Below are 17,442 nucleotides of genomic sequence, written 5' to 3' on the forward strand. Positions count from 1 at the left end.
GGGTGACAGATTCTGGAACAGGTTGTTCAGAGAGGTTGTGGAGTCTTCTTCTCTGGAGATATTCAAAACCCGCCTAGATGCCTTCCTGTGCAATGTGTTCTAGGTGACCCTGCTTGAGGTTAGACTAGATGATCTGCAGAGGTCTCTTCCAGCCACTCTCTGACTCTATAAATGTAGTTTTAATACTCTTCTGTGTCATTTAGTCCCTCTCTGTCAGTGGCCTTTTAAGATTCACACCTTCCTTGTCCTTTATCACTTGAATATGCTTGTTTTGTGATAAAGATTCAGGGTGAAACAGCACCAGCAATGCACAATAAAGTCAGAGAAGAAAATGGTGAGTTTTTGTAGTGGGTGACCACTTATTGAGAGGCACCAAATCTGCTGGCCTAACATACAGTTGGATCTGTTGCCTGCCAGGAGCCAAGGTCCAGGATGTTGCAGAGAGATTGCCGCAACTGGCAGAAAGAACAGATTCTATCCTCTATTTCTTTTCCATGTGGGTACAAATGATCTTTTCAGTAATTAAAGGGCCTATATGAAAGCTGTAGAAGGACTCTTTATCAGGGAGTATAGCTATAGGACAAGAAGTAACAGTTTTAAACTAAAGAGGATAGATTTATATTGGATGTAAGGAAGAAATTCTTCAAGATGGTGAGGCACTGGAGCAGATTGCCCAGAGAAGTTTTAGGTGCCCCTCCCTGGAAATGTTCAAAGCCAGATTGGATGGGGATTTTAGGAAACTAGGAGTCCAGAAGAGGTCCACAAAGATGATACAGGGCCTGGAGCATCTTCCTTATGAAGAGAAGCTGAGAGACCTGTTCACCCTTGAGAAGAAAAGACTGAGAGGGGATCTTATCAATGTTTACAAATATCTTAAGTGTGGGAGATGGGGGGATTTGGCCAACCTCTTTTCAGTGGTTTGTGGGGACAGGACAAGGGGCAATGACCACAAAATGGATCACAGGAAGTTCTGCACCAACATGCAAAAGAACTTTATGGTGAGGGTGACAGAGCACTGGAACAGGCTGCCCAGGGAGGTTGTGGAGTCTCCTCTGAACCTATTCAAGGTAAATCTGGATGGCTATCTGGGCAACCTGCTCTGGGGAACCTGCTTTGGCAGGGGGGTTGGACCCGATGATCTCTTGAGGTCCCTTCCAACCCCTACAATTCTGTGATTCTGTGATTCAGAGATTTTGTGGGAGGTGTCCCTGCCCCTGGCAGGGGGATTGGAACTGGTACCTTTAAGGTTCCTTCCAACCCAAGCCATTCTGTGATTCTATGACTCTAAATAGTAGTAGTAATAATAATAATACTTTGATGACAAGATTTTCGCTGCCTCAGGAATTTGTGCAAGTAGCTTGGATCCAAGATTTTCCTCTTTCAAACTATTCAAATTCATTGCTGAAAAGATGCTTAACAATCTGACAATTAAGAAGTTAATTAGATTTGTTTTACTTTTGGTAAAGTTTCCCTGATACCATATACATACATACATTATATATATACATACATTATATATTTATATATATATATATATAAACCCATCAGCAAACAGCAATAACCTAAAATGCAATAACACACCAGGTCTTAATGTAAAGTTTAAATCCATTTATTTGTCTTGGCTGTTTGCTTAAGTGAATCTGACCTTCCATTCTTTCTGTCTAAAAATCTCCTGTTATTTATGTCATTATAGAGTATGGCATCCATATACCATTTTCTTCCTTATATGATTGGAACAAGCAAGTTAACAGTCACTGGTGCAGAAAATAAAAATAAATAATAAATAAATAAATAAAAGTTTTCTTCAGTTTTGGTGAATTCTTGAAAACGGACTTAAAATTTCTCTTCCCCCATTTACAGGAGACTTTTCTTTAAAAAATAACTAAAATTTCCCCCCGAATTTATTTGGTTCCACCATATTAACTGTTAAAGAAAAAAACTGATATCTACATGTATCCTTGTGTAATCTGTAACCAGTGATGAAGATAAATCCAGCTAACCCTTCACTTCACTGGGAAGATGAAATCCAAATACAGTAGCATCCAAATAATTATCAAGTCTAGCTGTGCTAGCAGGGTGCAATGTACAAGATTCAATTTTAACTAGAGATTACAGCCCAGCAACCTTGTAGCCCTGAATGTCAAACAGCCATGTCACCTCCTCCCATCAGGGAGTGTGTCAGGACTCACAGAGGCAGGGTGACTTTTTGCCAGCAGTAATGTATCTTGTATTTGAAAGAGTCAGGGAAAAAATGCCAGGCATTCTCTGGCCCATTTCTCCCCCTTCTTTTTCAGGTCAAAACAAGCACAGCCACTTCCCAGCATGATATTTCCTATTGCAACTCCTCCTCCCCTCCTCCAGTCCACCAAATTCAAACAAAGCACTCTGACAAGTGGGGTTCGTTCTGCAGCTCATACCAGGATGTGATGAGCCAACCAGGGGATGTTTTATGGTGTTTGCATGGCATGGATCAACTTTCCTCATCCTTGAGTAATAAAATCAAAAATGCAGGTAAATGCTGACCTTGTTGCCAGTGTGCATTTGGGCTGCTATCCAGCTGCTTTGGACTTGCCATTTGAATGCGTGTGTGTGCTGGCGTTTGTGCACACAGCTGTCTGTGGTTTGTTCACACAAGAGATTCTCACCTCCTCCTCCTCCTCCTCCTCCACATTTCTGCAAAAGGGAAGAGCTGTGTTAGGAGTACAGATACACCAGACTAAGCCCAGTGTGACTAAGTTACTCTGGGTTTAGCTTTTTAGACCCAAATTCTGTGACTCTGTGAAACTGGACCTGCAGATTGTGGAAGGAGCCAGGTGAGCCAATGGTTGTTGCTGAATATTTTAGGTCTAGTTCTTCTGAGTTTCATATTTACACTGTTAAATGTTTTTTGAAAATCTATTTGCAAACTCTGCAACAGATGAGGGGTGGGGGAAGGGGAGGGGGATGGAGTGGGGGAGGGGAAGGGGAAGGTTTTTAAATTTTGTTTTTGGTTGTATTTGGTATTTTTCATCCACCCTTGATGCTTAGCAGGACTGGAAGAAGCTAATTGTTTTACATCTTAACACGATGCCTTTCCAAGTGCAACTTCACTGTATGCAACTGCTTAAAGCATTTAAATATGCTTTCTGTGTGCATGGTTCTCTGCTTCAGTGTCCTCCTTTGACTGCCTTTTCCTAGCCTCATTCTTTAACGCAAAGAACATTTGCAATTAAAATAGAATTTCTACTTCTTAACAGTTCATCTGTCCCTGCTGCTCATTTCCCCACCTGAAGTCACAATCCTCCACTTGTGACCTCACTGCAGGTTACTGTGGTGAGAGGATTATGATGTTGCAAATAGAGGTTTATAACTTCAGGAAGAGGATGAGCAGTCCTAGCAGATGGACGCCTCTGAAATGAAGATCCTGTCTTCATGTAAATGTTGTGAACAATAAAAAAGCGAGAGGGAAAAACGGCAGAAATTAAAAAAGCAGGATTGTTTCTAAATACAGAACATAATTATTAGTTCTACCATTCCTTATTTGTAGCAGGGTTAATGGGCCAGACCCTGCAAATAGTCGGGGTAGTTCAGAGAAGTGACCAGGATTTTCACAGATTTTTACAAAAAAAAAAAAAAAAAAAAAATATATATATATATATATATATATATATATATATATATATATATAACAGGCTGCTATTATATGTCCCTTAGTAGTGCTGGTGTCTGCTATTTTGTGTGACACTATATTTAAATAAGGGTGGTCCATGGAAAGGACAATAGCGCAAGTCCTTATAGCCTGAAATAAGAACCAATTACCACAATCAGGAACTGTAACTAGCTCACATATTTTTTAGTTCAGGCTCACAGAGGGTTGCTTAGACGTGAGTGACGCTGGCAGTGAGGACTGTTCTGGAAGAGCTGTAGGGCAGGTTTCTCATAACAGGGTACACTTTCTGGTGAAGCACTTTTTAAAGATTTTTTTCCATCATTCTGTGAGGAGTTTGAGGTAAAGGTACACAGCTTTACTCAGCTTGATGCAGGTGCCTGATGCAATGCAGCTGATACCTATTTGGTGGTACCATAGAAGGTTCATTAACACAACACTGAACCTGAAGAGAATTACACAGAATCACAGAATTTCTAGGTTGGAAGAGACCTCAAGATCATAGAGTCCAACCTCACAGCTAACAGTCCCCACTAAACCATATCCCTAAGCTCTACATCTAAACGTCTTTTAAAGACTTCCAGGGATGGTGACTCCACCACTTCCCTGGGCAGCCTGTTCCAGTGTCTAACAACCCTTTTGGTAAAGAAGTTCTTCCTAACATCTAACCTAAAACTCCCCTGGCGCAACTTTAGCCCGTTCCCCCTCGTCCTGTAACCAGGCACGTGGGAGAACAGGCCAACCCCCACTTCACTACAACCTCCTTTAAGGTATCTGTAGAGAGCAATAAGGTCGCCCCTGAGCCTCCTTTTCTCCAGGCTGAACAAGCCCAGCTCCCTCAGCCGCTCCTCGTGGGACTTGTTCTCCAGCCATCTCTTCAATACCTGAAGCAGAAAGGATGGTTTTCTGTTATAGTCCCCTCTTGTGTCTAATTTTGAGCACTCTTTGCTATGTTCCTGGTGTGAATATATCTTCCTTTTACCCAGTGTACTTCCTCATTATGCATTTGAGCATTTCTCTATCTAAGCAGCAGGCCAGCAAACATCTTTTAGGGAATCCCACCACTGTACAGAATAGCGGTCACCAAACCCAGCAGCTGTTTGTTGCCATACTCCTGCAACCCTCAATTCTCCCTAGCATGTTAAGAATTTCAAAAACACTGTTATCGTCACACTCAAGGAGCAAACTTCTCAGTTTTCTTACTTCCTAGCACACAAAACCTGGTAAGCTATATATGAAGAGGTGTGAAACCGTTCTGAAGTCAGACTAATCATAACACAGTTTTGGCATAGATCTACAGCTGTCTCTGTGACCCATGGCTCCACAGAAGCCATAGCTCAATGGCAGTTCCCTGACTGTGTCGACACATGGGAGCATGGAGCAAGAATTGCAGATATGTGAAGTACTGTCCACATTTGTGTGATGTATGACAGGAGTCAGACACTTCAGTCTTTCTTGCGATGTCTGCCTGAGTATCTCTGTTTTCAGCTGATTCAGTTTCATGATGGTGAAGTACTCATAACCCTTGGAGATGCAGGAATGGTAAACAGTCAAAGTCAAAGCTTCACAGTTAAAGAAGAAATTGGTGAAGGAACAGAGACTTGAATTCCAGCTCTGGACAAGTGCTTCACTTTGTCTTCATCTTCAATTGCTTTTACATACATTTTGTGCAGAACATTGATCCAAAAATGTGGAGCTCTCATTGATAAAAACAATAGTGAGACAAGATTCTTGTTTTAAAAAAGCTCTTCATAAAATGTAAATTTGACAAAGTGATAACTGTTGTGTATTCATCATCCATATGAAATCAATTTATATATGTCTTCAATCTCCCTCCTGTGAGGATTATGGTTTTTGAAGAAAATAATATTTGATTTCACCTCTTTGCCTCAAGCAGGTAAGTGATTGATATTATTGAAACAATTCTGAAGATCCTGAAGGGAAGAAGAGGAGGCATGTCTCCTGGATTTATAGAGATGTTGAAAACCAAGTTTATTGCTTTAAATAAGCATGCCCAACATGTCTATTAAATTAATGTTTATACATCTATCCTTTCTTAAATTGTCAGTCAGTTGCTTGGACAATGATAGACTTCTGGGAGGGTGCCAGACTATGAGAGAACACAAGATCATCCTTCTTGCATTCAAACATGACATGAAGCAATGTCTTAAATACACAAATAAATAAATAAATAAACAGTAGATAACCCCACTAAATGTAACTCTAAAGGGAAAGATTGAAAGTAAAATAAATCTGAGAGAAACACTGGGAATGAGAATGTCAAAAAGCTTTGGACAAAACTTCAAGACACATAGCTTCCACTGCTGAAGTAGTATGATTTGTCAGTATTCATGACACTATCATTGGATATATCAAAGACTGTGTTAGAAACATGCTTGCTACAAAGGAAACACTGGATGTGTTTCCCTGAAAAGCAATGGCAATGTCACAAAAGAGCTTGTCAGAGATTGCAAAGGGAAATGCCAGCAACAGTTTCGTAAATATAATGATTCCATCAGTACATCGGAGAGACAAGCAATAAAAATGATCAGGGTAGTGCTGGTCACACCATTTTATGTAGATAACGTGCTATGAATTTATCCTTAAAATAATAATAATAATAATAATAATAATAATAATAATAAATAAAATCCCTTTCAAACTGGTAGTGATTGCTATGAAATTGTTATTATTCATTGAGCTTATGGACAGGAAGGTGCAGTAGATCAACCGATTTGACCTCGAAAGAATTATGGATTATTATAACAGTATTTTGTGGCTTTATCCAAGTTCAGAGTTTTTTTGGGGTCTATCTATATTGATAAACACTTGCTGGGCCAATGACTTTGCAAACAAACTGGATAAAATATGAGAGATGGAATAGCGCAGATTGGTAACAGATTCCAGCCTGGTCACATTTTCTGACTCAAAAGCTAGTACATCACACTTGGGATTCTATCACACCTTTATCTGCAGATAGTCATCAGTGACCACTGACATCACAATTCTTTTGCTTATTCAAGGGATATTTAAGAGTGTGTGTGTGTGTGTGTGTGTGAAAAGGAAAATGGAAGGGAAGGGAAGGGAAGAAGGAATGTTGATTTTCTGCATTAAAGATGACTCAGTGGAAAGCAAAAGTTGCTTTCCAAGACACTTTCCAGGTTGTTTTCCAGGAAACTTTAAATAGACATTAGCTTCTTCAGTGAATTGAGATGGATAGAATTCAATTTCTGCTTCTTTGTTGTTGTTGTTGTTGTTGTATTTTCATCTCCAAAGTTTGACCAGCTAGTACTGCTTAACCCATAGTTATTTCCTGCCCAGATAACTCTGAGGTATGGCCTTCTACTCAGTAGTCAACTGATATGTTAGTAGAAAACAATAATTGTATACTCTAATTTTCATTTTTATTTCTTAAGGGGTACTTCCAGATACAGGCAGAAGTTCCACTCTGCTGCAAACTGGATTCATCTTACTGATGAATCTGACCAGCTCTTCTGAGTGTTAGATTGTTCAAAAAGGGTCACTTACAGAGCTGACAAGAAAAATAAGTCCAATGCTGTGAATTTAGATATTGACACTAGAAGCTATAAAGTCCAGTCAAAGTAAATGAACATAAGTTTTCATCATTTATTTATTTAAGTACCAGTTGCAATGAATGAAGAGCTTCCAATTGTATGACTGCAAAATCAAGCCATGTGGAAAAGGTATTTTTTTTAGAATCACAGAAATATCAGATCATTTAGGTTGAACAAGACCCTTAAGATCAAGTTCAATTATTACCTGAACACTACCAAGTCCAACACTAAAGCAGGTCTCCACATGCCATGACCACATTTGAACTAAAGAACTTCATTCATTGACTACGAAATAAACTCCTGTTCTCTACATATTCCCTCACCCTCCAAACTTGAGGAACACTACAATATTGAGGATCATTGGCCCACCTTGTCATCTGCTAGACATGACGCTTCAGACCGTTTCTGCCCAGCATGAATTCAATCCTGTTTTCTTAGCATGGTAGAAAATTGAGCCAGATGAGAATCAAAAAACTGTCTATAAATTTATTCCATTCAAAACTGAAAACTGTACTGAAAAAGACAGACATTTCTTTGTGCTATAGGACATAATGTAGGTAGGAATAAAACAAACAACAACAGCAACAAAATGCATGGTGATATAATGTTTTCCAAATATTGCACAAGGCTGGAAATCATGTGTATGTGCTCACACGTGTTTAGAAGGAAAGACAAATGAAGAATCTTCACTGGGAGGAGTTTTGTTTATCAGAAAAATCATAAAATGTTGGGTGAATGAAAAGAATCAGCTTCAGTTATGTTTTCTGTCCTTGATGACTGTAGTTCTTTAATTTCAGGCATTACCTGGGGTTGAGACATGATATGAGGAACTCTTTTGTTCCTTCCAAGAGGTATCTTTCCTCCTCTCCCGTGAGAGATGCTGCACAGGCTGGTTAAAGGCAGTCACCCTGCCAAAGATGTGGCAGGAAAGGGGCTGCTTATTTAGCATTTAAAATACAAAGGCTATGCTTCCCTCTTAAGCAAAAAAAAAAGAATTGATCACCAATAGTGAGTAAACAGCGTTTAGCCACAGCACACAGACCTTGAGGGATTTATGAGCAGCTACAAGCTCACCTCTTGACTTCAGTTGGAAACTGGGCTGTTTCTCTGAGTTGCAGACTCTGACCAGTAATGTCCTGTGCAAATGAATTTAGAGATTTTCTCAGCTTGTATTCATACTCTACAAAGGAAAAATATCCCCCAATTGCACCTACTTGTAGCTGAATTATCGACTTCAGCTTTGAAGTGCAAATGAGCTGAATGAAAACATACTTAGACTGCAACATAGTAGCTATTTCTACTAGCTGATTTATGGTGCATTAACTGTCTAGTAAGGAAAGCCTTCTATTGCTATGGATTTGTAATCCCCCAGTCCAATTATCCTGAAGATGAAGGCAAAATGCCATCCACTGTATGAGGCGATCAATAGTGGTCATTTCTTAAAATTCTTTACTTCCCCTGCTTTCCAGCAATCCAGGTTACAGGATCTTCCATAAATTGCTCTTTCATGGTTTATCAGCCCTGCTGTTTTTAAAAGCCAGACTTATGGACTATGGTTACAAAAATAAACTGCTAGAAACAACCTTTCAGTAGATTAAAACTATCAGTATTTATGGTGATGCAAACTCCCTTAGAAACTTCTAATCACCATAATCTGTCTATATAAAAGTAACCTCTGACTAAATAAATATTCCAGGAAGAGAAAATAAAGATAATACAAAGTCCCTGCTCCTGCCCCTCCCACCCCCTCCCAAAAAAAAAAAAAAAAAAAAAAAAAAAAAAAAAAAAAGCCTAATTATTGAAGTCCCAAATGTTTTAATGACCTTTTATAAAATAATTAATTAAATACCTGAAGTCACACCATATGAACAATTCAATCCCCCAGTTCTCCTTCAAAGTTCTTCTGCAAGTGTTCACTAAAGGGCATTATGTCTTTCTGTAATATGATGTAATCTGAACGAAAAGAAGTGCCCTGTTATTTTCCAAAACATCTCATCCTAGTTTTGTCTTCTGTCTCCAGATATTTATTTGTAGAAAACTTTATTCTCCCTCTCACCATTTTTCTCATGTAATATTAACTCTTTTGGACACTTCTCAGAATGTCTGACACGGACACAGTGTTCAGTTTATTTGAAAAATACTGTATATCCGTAGAAAACATTGGATTTATTTGTCGTATGTGTGTATTTCTGTTTATATCTAATAAAGTAAGCTCTCTCTTGTTTTAGGGATACCTAAATAAAGATACAACAATTCAAATTCATGCCATAGAGATATGCTTGCAAGGTGAGTATCTTCACCAGAGGAAGAAACCCTCAGCATTTATATCTAGTAGAGATCTAACTAGATCTAACAGGCATTGGAGTTCAGAATGGGGTCCGTCTCATCCTCTAATGAATGTTTAATGTGTCAAATATATAATGTATGCCCTTCCCAAATTACTCTTTTAATCTGTTAAGTATTTAAACGATGAGTAATGGATGCTTGCAATGGTGGTATCTACCTTGTACTTATCTGAAATTAGGTAAAAATTAATTCCAGCCTTTGTGTCGAAAGGAGGACAGCTACAACTCAAGAATCACTGTAAACATTCATTCTGTTTTCCGAAGCAATATCAGTGTCATGGTTGGATGATGAACTACCAAGGAGTCTCAGCCTTTTGAAAGATGCTACTCTTCTTTCAAAGGTGATTTGAGTTCATAAAATGGTCATAGCCTCCATTATTGAAATTCAAACAGGTGAGATTACTGTTCTATCTAGAAAGAGAAATAATTGTACGTAATTTGGGTGACAATTTAATTATCCTGATCTTTTCCAGAAATGGAAATGACCTGTGTTTGTTAGAACCTAGATAAATCAGCGCCACACATCACACTAAATTTTAGCTGTCCTAGTTCTATGCGGAATTCTTTAGAAACTTTGCACACTATGAATTCAGGAGTAAGCACTGGATAACTAACTATATATTTTTTTTAATGTTTTATTTTTTATTCTATCAATCAAGGTATATTGAAAGCTCTCATTAACTTAATGTGGAAATTTCTTAAATTCATGTAACTCATTGATGAACTAAGGAAAAAACTACTTTATAGATTAAGAACTATGGCTCCGAATAACTGTGCCTGTTTATCCAAGGTCATCCAGGAGATCTGGACTTGCTTCTGGCATCAAATTCTGCCATCCTGAATCCTTCCAGTACTGACTGCCCTCATATTTAAGTCACCCAAGAATCACAGAGATATGTGAAATTCAAATTTCTTAAAGTGATTTTTACATTGCCTTTGGAAATATATTATTCTGTTTGGGATCAGTCCAGAACAAATTATGTAGGTACAATAGAAATACAGCTATCCCATTTCCAGGAGAATTTTTTATCTGCACTGCTCTATAAAGCTTTAGCCTAACTTCAAAGTTCAGATGTTACTTTGTAAAGGCAGAATTAATTTTCTTGATTGCTAATCCATCACCACTAAGTATGATGCATATGGTATCAAACATAGGTATTTCTGCTATCATTAATTGTGGCACATTGTCACAACCGATAAGGAAATGCAATATGAGAACAAGAAAACAGTCGCTGGATTTGGCAGCTTACCCTTGTTTTTCTAGTAACCATGGCAGGTACCAACTGAAACCCTTAACTCAGGAGGGTGACTGTGTGAATAAACGAGGAAAAGAAACTCAGGACTTGGAAAACATCAATCATTCAGATGTGTAGTCTCACACTCAGTTTGCAGTGTTGTTGTTCAGTGAAAGATAAAGACGGCTAGGTCTGAAGGAAAAAAAAAAAAAAAAGTTCTGTAAATTTCGTAATGCTGAAGAGTGAAGGTGTAACTTTTGGTCCTGAGGACTTTGCTAGAGAAAAGGAGAGGCGGTGACACAGAGGATGAGAGAAGGAAATTAACATGTGCTTGATAAAAGAGAAATCAAATAAGGAACCATGGTTTAAATGGTAGATAAAGTACAGCTGAAGTGATAAGCATCATATGAGAGACAGGAAAGGAAATTAACAAAACAGAAGTTAGTAGGGTAAAAAATATCTGGGTACAAGTCCAACGGTAGGTAAAAATGCTCAGGTCAGGAAGAAAAGAATGAGCTGTTTCATTTTTCAAGAAAGTAAATCCTAGCATAAAGGGCTGCGTATGGCTTTGGAAAAAGATTTGCTCTTCTTTTTCAGTTTCCTTTATAGGGAGAGAATAGAATAGCTGAAAAAGCTGTGAATTACAGAATAAATCATTTTATTATTAAATAATAAGTCAATAGAGATGGATCCTTTTGAGATTGTATAGATGCTCTCCAGAGTATCTGCATGCCACAGCAAGGTTATAAAAGACAACCAGCAGAGATAAGCACATCAGTTCACTGTTTTAAAACCAGTAGAAGCTATTATGATTATTTTTGTTGGCCTCCACTGTAAAATAGGCCTAGACCATCACATGCATTTCTTCATCAGATGAACTCATGCTTGAAAGTTTCTGGGCATTACTGTATGTCATATAATACCTTCACTTGTGTATCTCAAAATGATTTTGAAATTTTCTCTGGTCCCTAATTTAACATGCTGTTTGGAAGAGAAAAAAAGAAAAAAGAAAAAAAGAAAAAAAAAAAGAAAAAAAAAAAAAAGAAAAAAAGGAAAAAAGAAAAAAAAAAAAAAAGAAAAAAGATAAAGAGATAGAAAAAATGTATATATATTATTAGATTGCTTGCCTTAGGAGTTTGCAAGAAGATAGGCCCCCAGAGGATACAAAGGAATGTGGAACTGGTGAAACTGAGACAAGGAATTAACCTGACTCTCCCAGTTTACTGTTGATCTTGGTATTTTCCTTTAGGTTTTACTTATTTATTTTTCTTTCTAAAGGTGGACTTCTTAAGTCGATCACTGACTTTTCAGTAAAACAAAAACAAAACAAACAAACAAACAAACAAACAAAAACAGAAACAGTTCTGCTTTTCTCAGCTCTGTATATCGAAGGGGCAAATTGCAGGTCTCCGCACTGGTGACTTCCAGAGTGTATTTCCCACTCTCCTCATAGGACCTCTGTTTCTTATTTCTCTGTTGGTTAATGTTAAACTATTTTGCTATCACAAATCATTCATGCTCATCCTTCTGTAACTTTATGAATCTTCAGCTGCTTCATATATCTTCATTTAAGTAAACTAAAAATAGCTGTTCTGGGATCAGGAAGTAAAATGGATGCTACAATAGTGCTTAGGGTTGTAATAATAATAGAACAACCATCAAAAAAAAACAATAAACAATGACAAAATTGGTAAGTAATAACCATTCTTTTCACTATGTAAAATACACTAAATATACGGTAAATGATGTTATAAACATATATGATATATAACATGATGGATTTTATACATTTTCTGTAGTATTTTATTGAACTCAAGCATTTATTCTCAGACACTTTTTACTTACATATGTATGCATGTACGTAATTACATAAGTAAGTAAATGTGTAATGTGTACACATAGCTAGATTTGATTGCAGAAACCAAAACATTTAAATATCACTAAATTTACATGGGTTACCTTTTAAAATCCAACATTACTTTCCGGATCTCTCACACATGTTCAGGAGCAAATGAATATCTTTAGTAATGTCAGAAACATTTCCAACAGCATACCCACTTACTGTTTCATTGTAACACATTCCACTCCACTAAGGAGTTTAGTACCGATGGTACCGATGTGGTATGTGTTTCACCTGGTTTGAAACTGGAATGGTCTGAAAGGTCCAGTACTGAGACCAATATTGAAGGTAGTAGAGGAAATCCCAAACACAATGTGCATTTTTTTTTTAGCACAATGTTTTGCCTATAGTTAGGGCTAAGAGATGACTACACAAAAGGAGAAGCATCGGGAAGAGTTTTTATGTTTGCTAAATTGATGTTGCTGTACATAGTGTGACATAAGGTTACTTTCACAGGTAGTGTGAAATGGACAGAGCAGAGGAGTTTCAGTGGTTTAATCTGAATAAACTGCAGATTCTGTGAAAGGTTCAGCAAAGTGATAAACAGAACAAGACAAGGAAGGCACTTTGGGGGTAAAATCACAAACAGCAAATTGAGGGCCTGGTCCTTTTGAAATAGATGTGAAGTTTTTCATTGACTTCTGCAGGTTTGGATCAAGCTAACTGCAGGGAAACATAATTTCACTGAGTGTGCTGAAGAAATTCAGAGAGAAGAGAATTCACATGAGCTTCACTGGCACGTGATGACTAGCTCTGGAGATGACCCCCTCAACTCTCACAAAAAATAGGGAAGACTGTAGGAGTCCAAGGCTACAATTTCAGAATGACCCTGTAAACCAAACCTTCCACTAGCCTCATGTGTTATGTACATGAAGTAGTTAAAACAATGCAAATAATCAAAAAAAAAAAAAAAATAAAACAGATTAATGTTTAAATTCAATATTTTACAGTATTAAAAAAAAAAAAAAAAAAAAAGAGAGAGAGAGAGAGAATATAGAGAAAAGTACAGTTTTTAATGCATACTAATTAAAGTGGGAAATTACAAAACATGAATTCACTTACCACTTCATTTACCATGTAACATTATAGATCTGGTAACCTTTACATTCAATAACAAAATCTGTGACTAATTCTTAAAATAAACTGTAAAAACAGAGCAGTTCTTGCTGAAATCTAGCGTATGCCAGAGAAGTTAGTAGAAATAGTTTCCAAGTGATTTTGGAACATATGAAATCCTGTGGGCTTGATCCACAGCTGGTGTAAATGGACATATTTCTTGTGACTTCAAATGAATTATTATCACTATTTATATATTTGTTTTTGCATGTTTGTTTGTTGTTGTTGTTTTTCCCTTGGTTCTATGAATTGATTCTATATTTTTTTTTATTTTTTTTTTTCCAGACAGAGCACTATTTCAAAATAAAATCCATTGTATAGATGAATGCTAAGACATTAAAATAGAGAATTTCCGGATTTTTTGTATATGCTTTGAGCATGGAAGAGCAAGGGTTTGTATAAGGTTCTCCCCAGTACTTTGGAAGACCATGCTGGATTGTTGTAAATACGAGGGGATTAAGAGGGATTTCATAATTCTCCATCCTCTCCTAAATTAATATGTCCCTTCCCTGATGTATAAGGGTTAGACTTAGGCATTTAAGTACTTTCTCTTACTGCAAAGAGGAATATTTTTTTTTAGACAAGCTGTTGTCTCACCTCCCTCACCTTTGCTGTTGTCAGAAGTCCCCAAGTCCATCCCTTTCTCTTTGGGGTACCCACCAAAACCTGTCCCACTTCACAATCAATACTCTTCTTGCATTGCGAATAAATACCAAGTGTGTTTATGATAGGGTAGAAGGCACAGAAGAAATGACAAAATAAGGCAAATTGTATACAAATGAGACAAGATGAATAGAAAATGGGAAAAGCAGGTGCAAAGGTAACATGGCCTTGCACGAATATTGCTCACAACAGAGTTGAGAATATATCAGACCTTCTCAGGTCTTTTTATTTTTTCCACTTTTTTTCTTCCCTCACACCCCAAAGGCATGAAAGCTGTGTAACTTACTCATCAGCAAAGATTGTATCCCATGTTTTTATGCCACATAGACCTTCTTTGTCCAGGAGAAAAACAGGATTTAAGACCATACATCAACATAACTGAGCACTTATTTGAAAACATATATATATATCTTTGCAGTATTCTTCCAGCATATTTTTGATCTACCAGCAATTCTCTTTGTCTCCAAAGACCAAATAGGTCCATCACCATCCTTCTAGGATACTCCTGGGTGGTCCTAAGGTAACAGGAGAGCACAGTTGACTTAAATATTGAATTTTCTCTGAATTTCCTTCTCCTTTATTTGTGCAGAATGTTCTTTGACGGTTTTAAGCTCTAACTCATCTCCTTTGGAGTTAAAATTGGGGATATGTGAATGTATTCCATTTGGGAGATAAATATATATTTTTTTCACTATTATGATTACATTTAAATTGTATAAGGAGAAAGAGGATGTGCAGCCCCTTCCTTAAAGTCCAAGACAAATTCCTACATTAATTACTATGTGAATTAGTTTCTCTGATATGCATTTTTCTATGAACATTCAAGACACAGAGGTTTCCTGCCAGGAATATGTTTATCAAACATTTATTGCAATTAGCAGTAGTAGTTTTAAAGAAGCAAATATTTTCAGATAAATGTGGTTGCTCTTTTACATAGTCAAGAGAACTATATTAAGATTATGAAACTTCTCAAGCCAACTGAAAATAAACACCCTTTTTAAACACCAAAAAAAAAAAAATGAGAAGAGAAAGGAGAGGAGAGGAGAGAGAAAAGAAAGGAAAAGGAAAAGGAAAGGAAAGGAAAGGAAAGGAAAAGAAAGGAAAGGAAAGGAAAGGAAAGGAAAGGAAAGGAAAGGAAAGGAAAGGAAAGGAAAGGAAAGGAAAGGAAAGGAAAGGAAAGGAAAGGAAAGGAAAGGGAAAGGAAAGGAAAGGAAAGGAAAGGAAAGGAAAGGAAAAGGAAAGGAAAGGAAAGGAAAAGAAAAGAAAAGAAAAGAAAAGAAAAGAAAAGAAAAGAAAAGAAAAGAAAAGAAAAGAAAAGAAAAGAAAAAGAAAAAAGAAAAGAAAAGAAAAGAAAAGAAAAGAAAAGAAAAGAAAAGAAAAGAAAAGAAAAGAAAAGAAAAGAAAAGAAAAGAAAAGAAAAGAAAAGAAAAAAAAAAGAAAAGAAAAAGAAAAGAAAAGAAAAGAAAAGAAAAGTCTGTCAAATCACTTCAGATAGGAAAATAAATCTGAGAAGGCTGTGATCTGCTGGGAAGTAGAAGAAAGCTAATTTGTCAGATAAATGATTTGTTGTGAATTGTTTTGTTATCTCTGTTCAAGGGGAATGAGCCTTGATTCAGGAAAGTGCTGAGCCAGTCCCGTTAGTTGCTAAACAGTCTCAAGTCCCGTTGTGGGAGAATATCCATCTATTTCACATACAGAGTTATTTTGATGAGACATAGTACAATGTCCAGTCCAGAGGAAAAGAAATCTGCATTCTGTTTGCACATGCACCATGGATCTCCTGCACGACCTTGGGCAAATCACTTATCCTCTCTGGACAGCAGTTCCTCCACCTGGAAATTGGGCATGATACTATATTTTTAAAGCTCTTTTGGACCCAGGATGAAAAATTACTAGATGTTATTATTATTATTATATTTCATTGATGACATCTATTACTAACTATGTATTTCACAATGACAGCTATCACAGTATGTATATTTCTGTAATGACAACTATCACAGTACATATATTTCTGTGATGACAACTACCATATTAGGGTGTGTATATTTTTGGAATTAAAGCCATAACACCATATATTGCTCTAAAACTATAGAACTAATTGTCATATACTTTTCACAGATACACAGTCTGTATGTCATTGAATTGTACTTTTTGCTTCATTATATATGTATAGGATATATGTGTATACATAAAGTAAAATATATATTCCACTTTGTTTGACATGGATAAATTATCCTATCCTAACAAAGCACTCTTGTACAAAGCAATCTCTAGCAACTACATGTAGACATACATGTAATATGAAAGACGTTAAATGGCTAACAATTTGGCATGGCTGTATCAATGAAATATTTCACAGCATATATTAGACAGTTAAACATTGCAATCTGCTACGTTGCACTGATATCCAATAAGTAAAAGAAATGCCAAGATCAGTCAGAAGCTAAGGAGGATTTTTCTTCTTTGTTTTCTTGCCAAAATGTATATATATATATTTAAAAGAATATTTATTAAGTAGTCAGCAAAAGAAATCACATCCCTGTAAGATAAAATGGGATTTTTTTTTCTCTCCTAGAAGTTCAGTTCATATTAGGATCATATAATCATATTAGGATTATATCCAGCTGACTGCTAGATAGCAGAATGCATGGTTATGTTTCAAATTAAAATTACTTATACGGTTTTTGTGTAGTTTGTATTAAATAAATAAAAATGGAATTTTTAGTTATTTAATTCAAAAAAAAAAAAACAAAAAACACACAAACAACAACAAAACGGGAAATATATTTCAGCATCAGGTAGCAAATTAATTGACTTGAAAACAGAACAAAGCAAGTTCCACGATAAAGAAAGATTATACTGTCCCACAAGAGAATGTCTTTATATTATGGAAAAGCTCAGAGTTGGAGCCCATTTCAGACCCATGTTTGCAGTTTGAACAAACATTTACATTGTCCAA

At 36.6% G+C, this 17,442-nt stretch overlaps 1 long non-coding RNA gene across 1 annotated transcript; it reads left to right on the forward strand.

The window, feature by feature from the left end:
• Window positions 1-2,538: 2,538 nt before the first annotated feature.
• Window positions 2,539-13,581, forward strand: LOC110352667 (uncharacterized). The gene is made up of 3 exons (XR_002401988.4): window positions 2,539-2,813; window positions 9,450-9,507; window positions 13,349-13,581. It is a non-coding gene; the product is annotated as an uncharacterized lncRNA (long non-coding RNA).
• The last annotated feature ends 3,861 nt before the right edge of the window (window positions 13,582-17,442 follow it).

Source organism: Anas platyrhynchos, chromosome Z (assembly GCF_047663525.1).
Source record: "Anas platyrhynchos isolate ZD024472 breed Pekin duck chromosome Z, IASCAAS_PekinDuck_T2T, whole genome shotgun sequence".
NCBI lineage: Eukaryota > Metazoa > Chordata > Aves > Anseriformes > Anatidae > Anas > Anas platyrhynchos.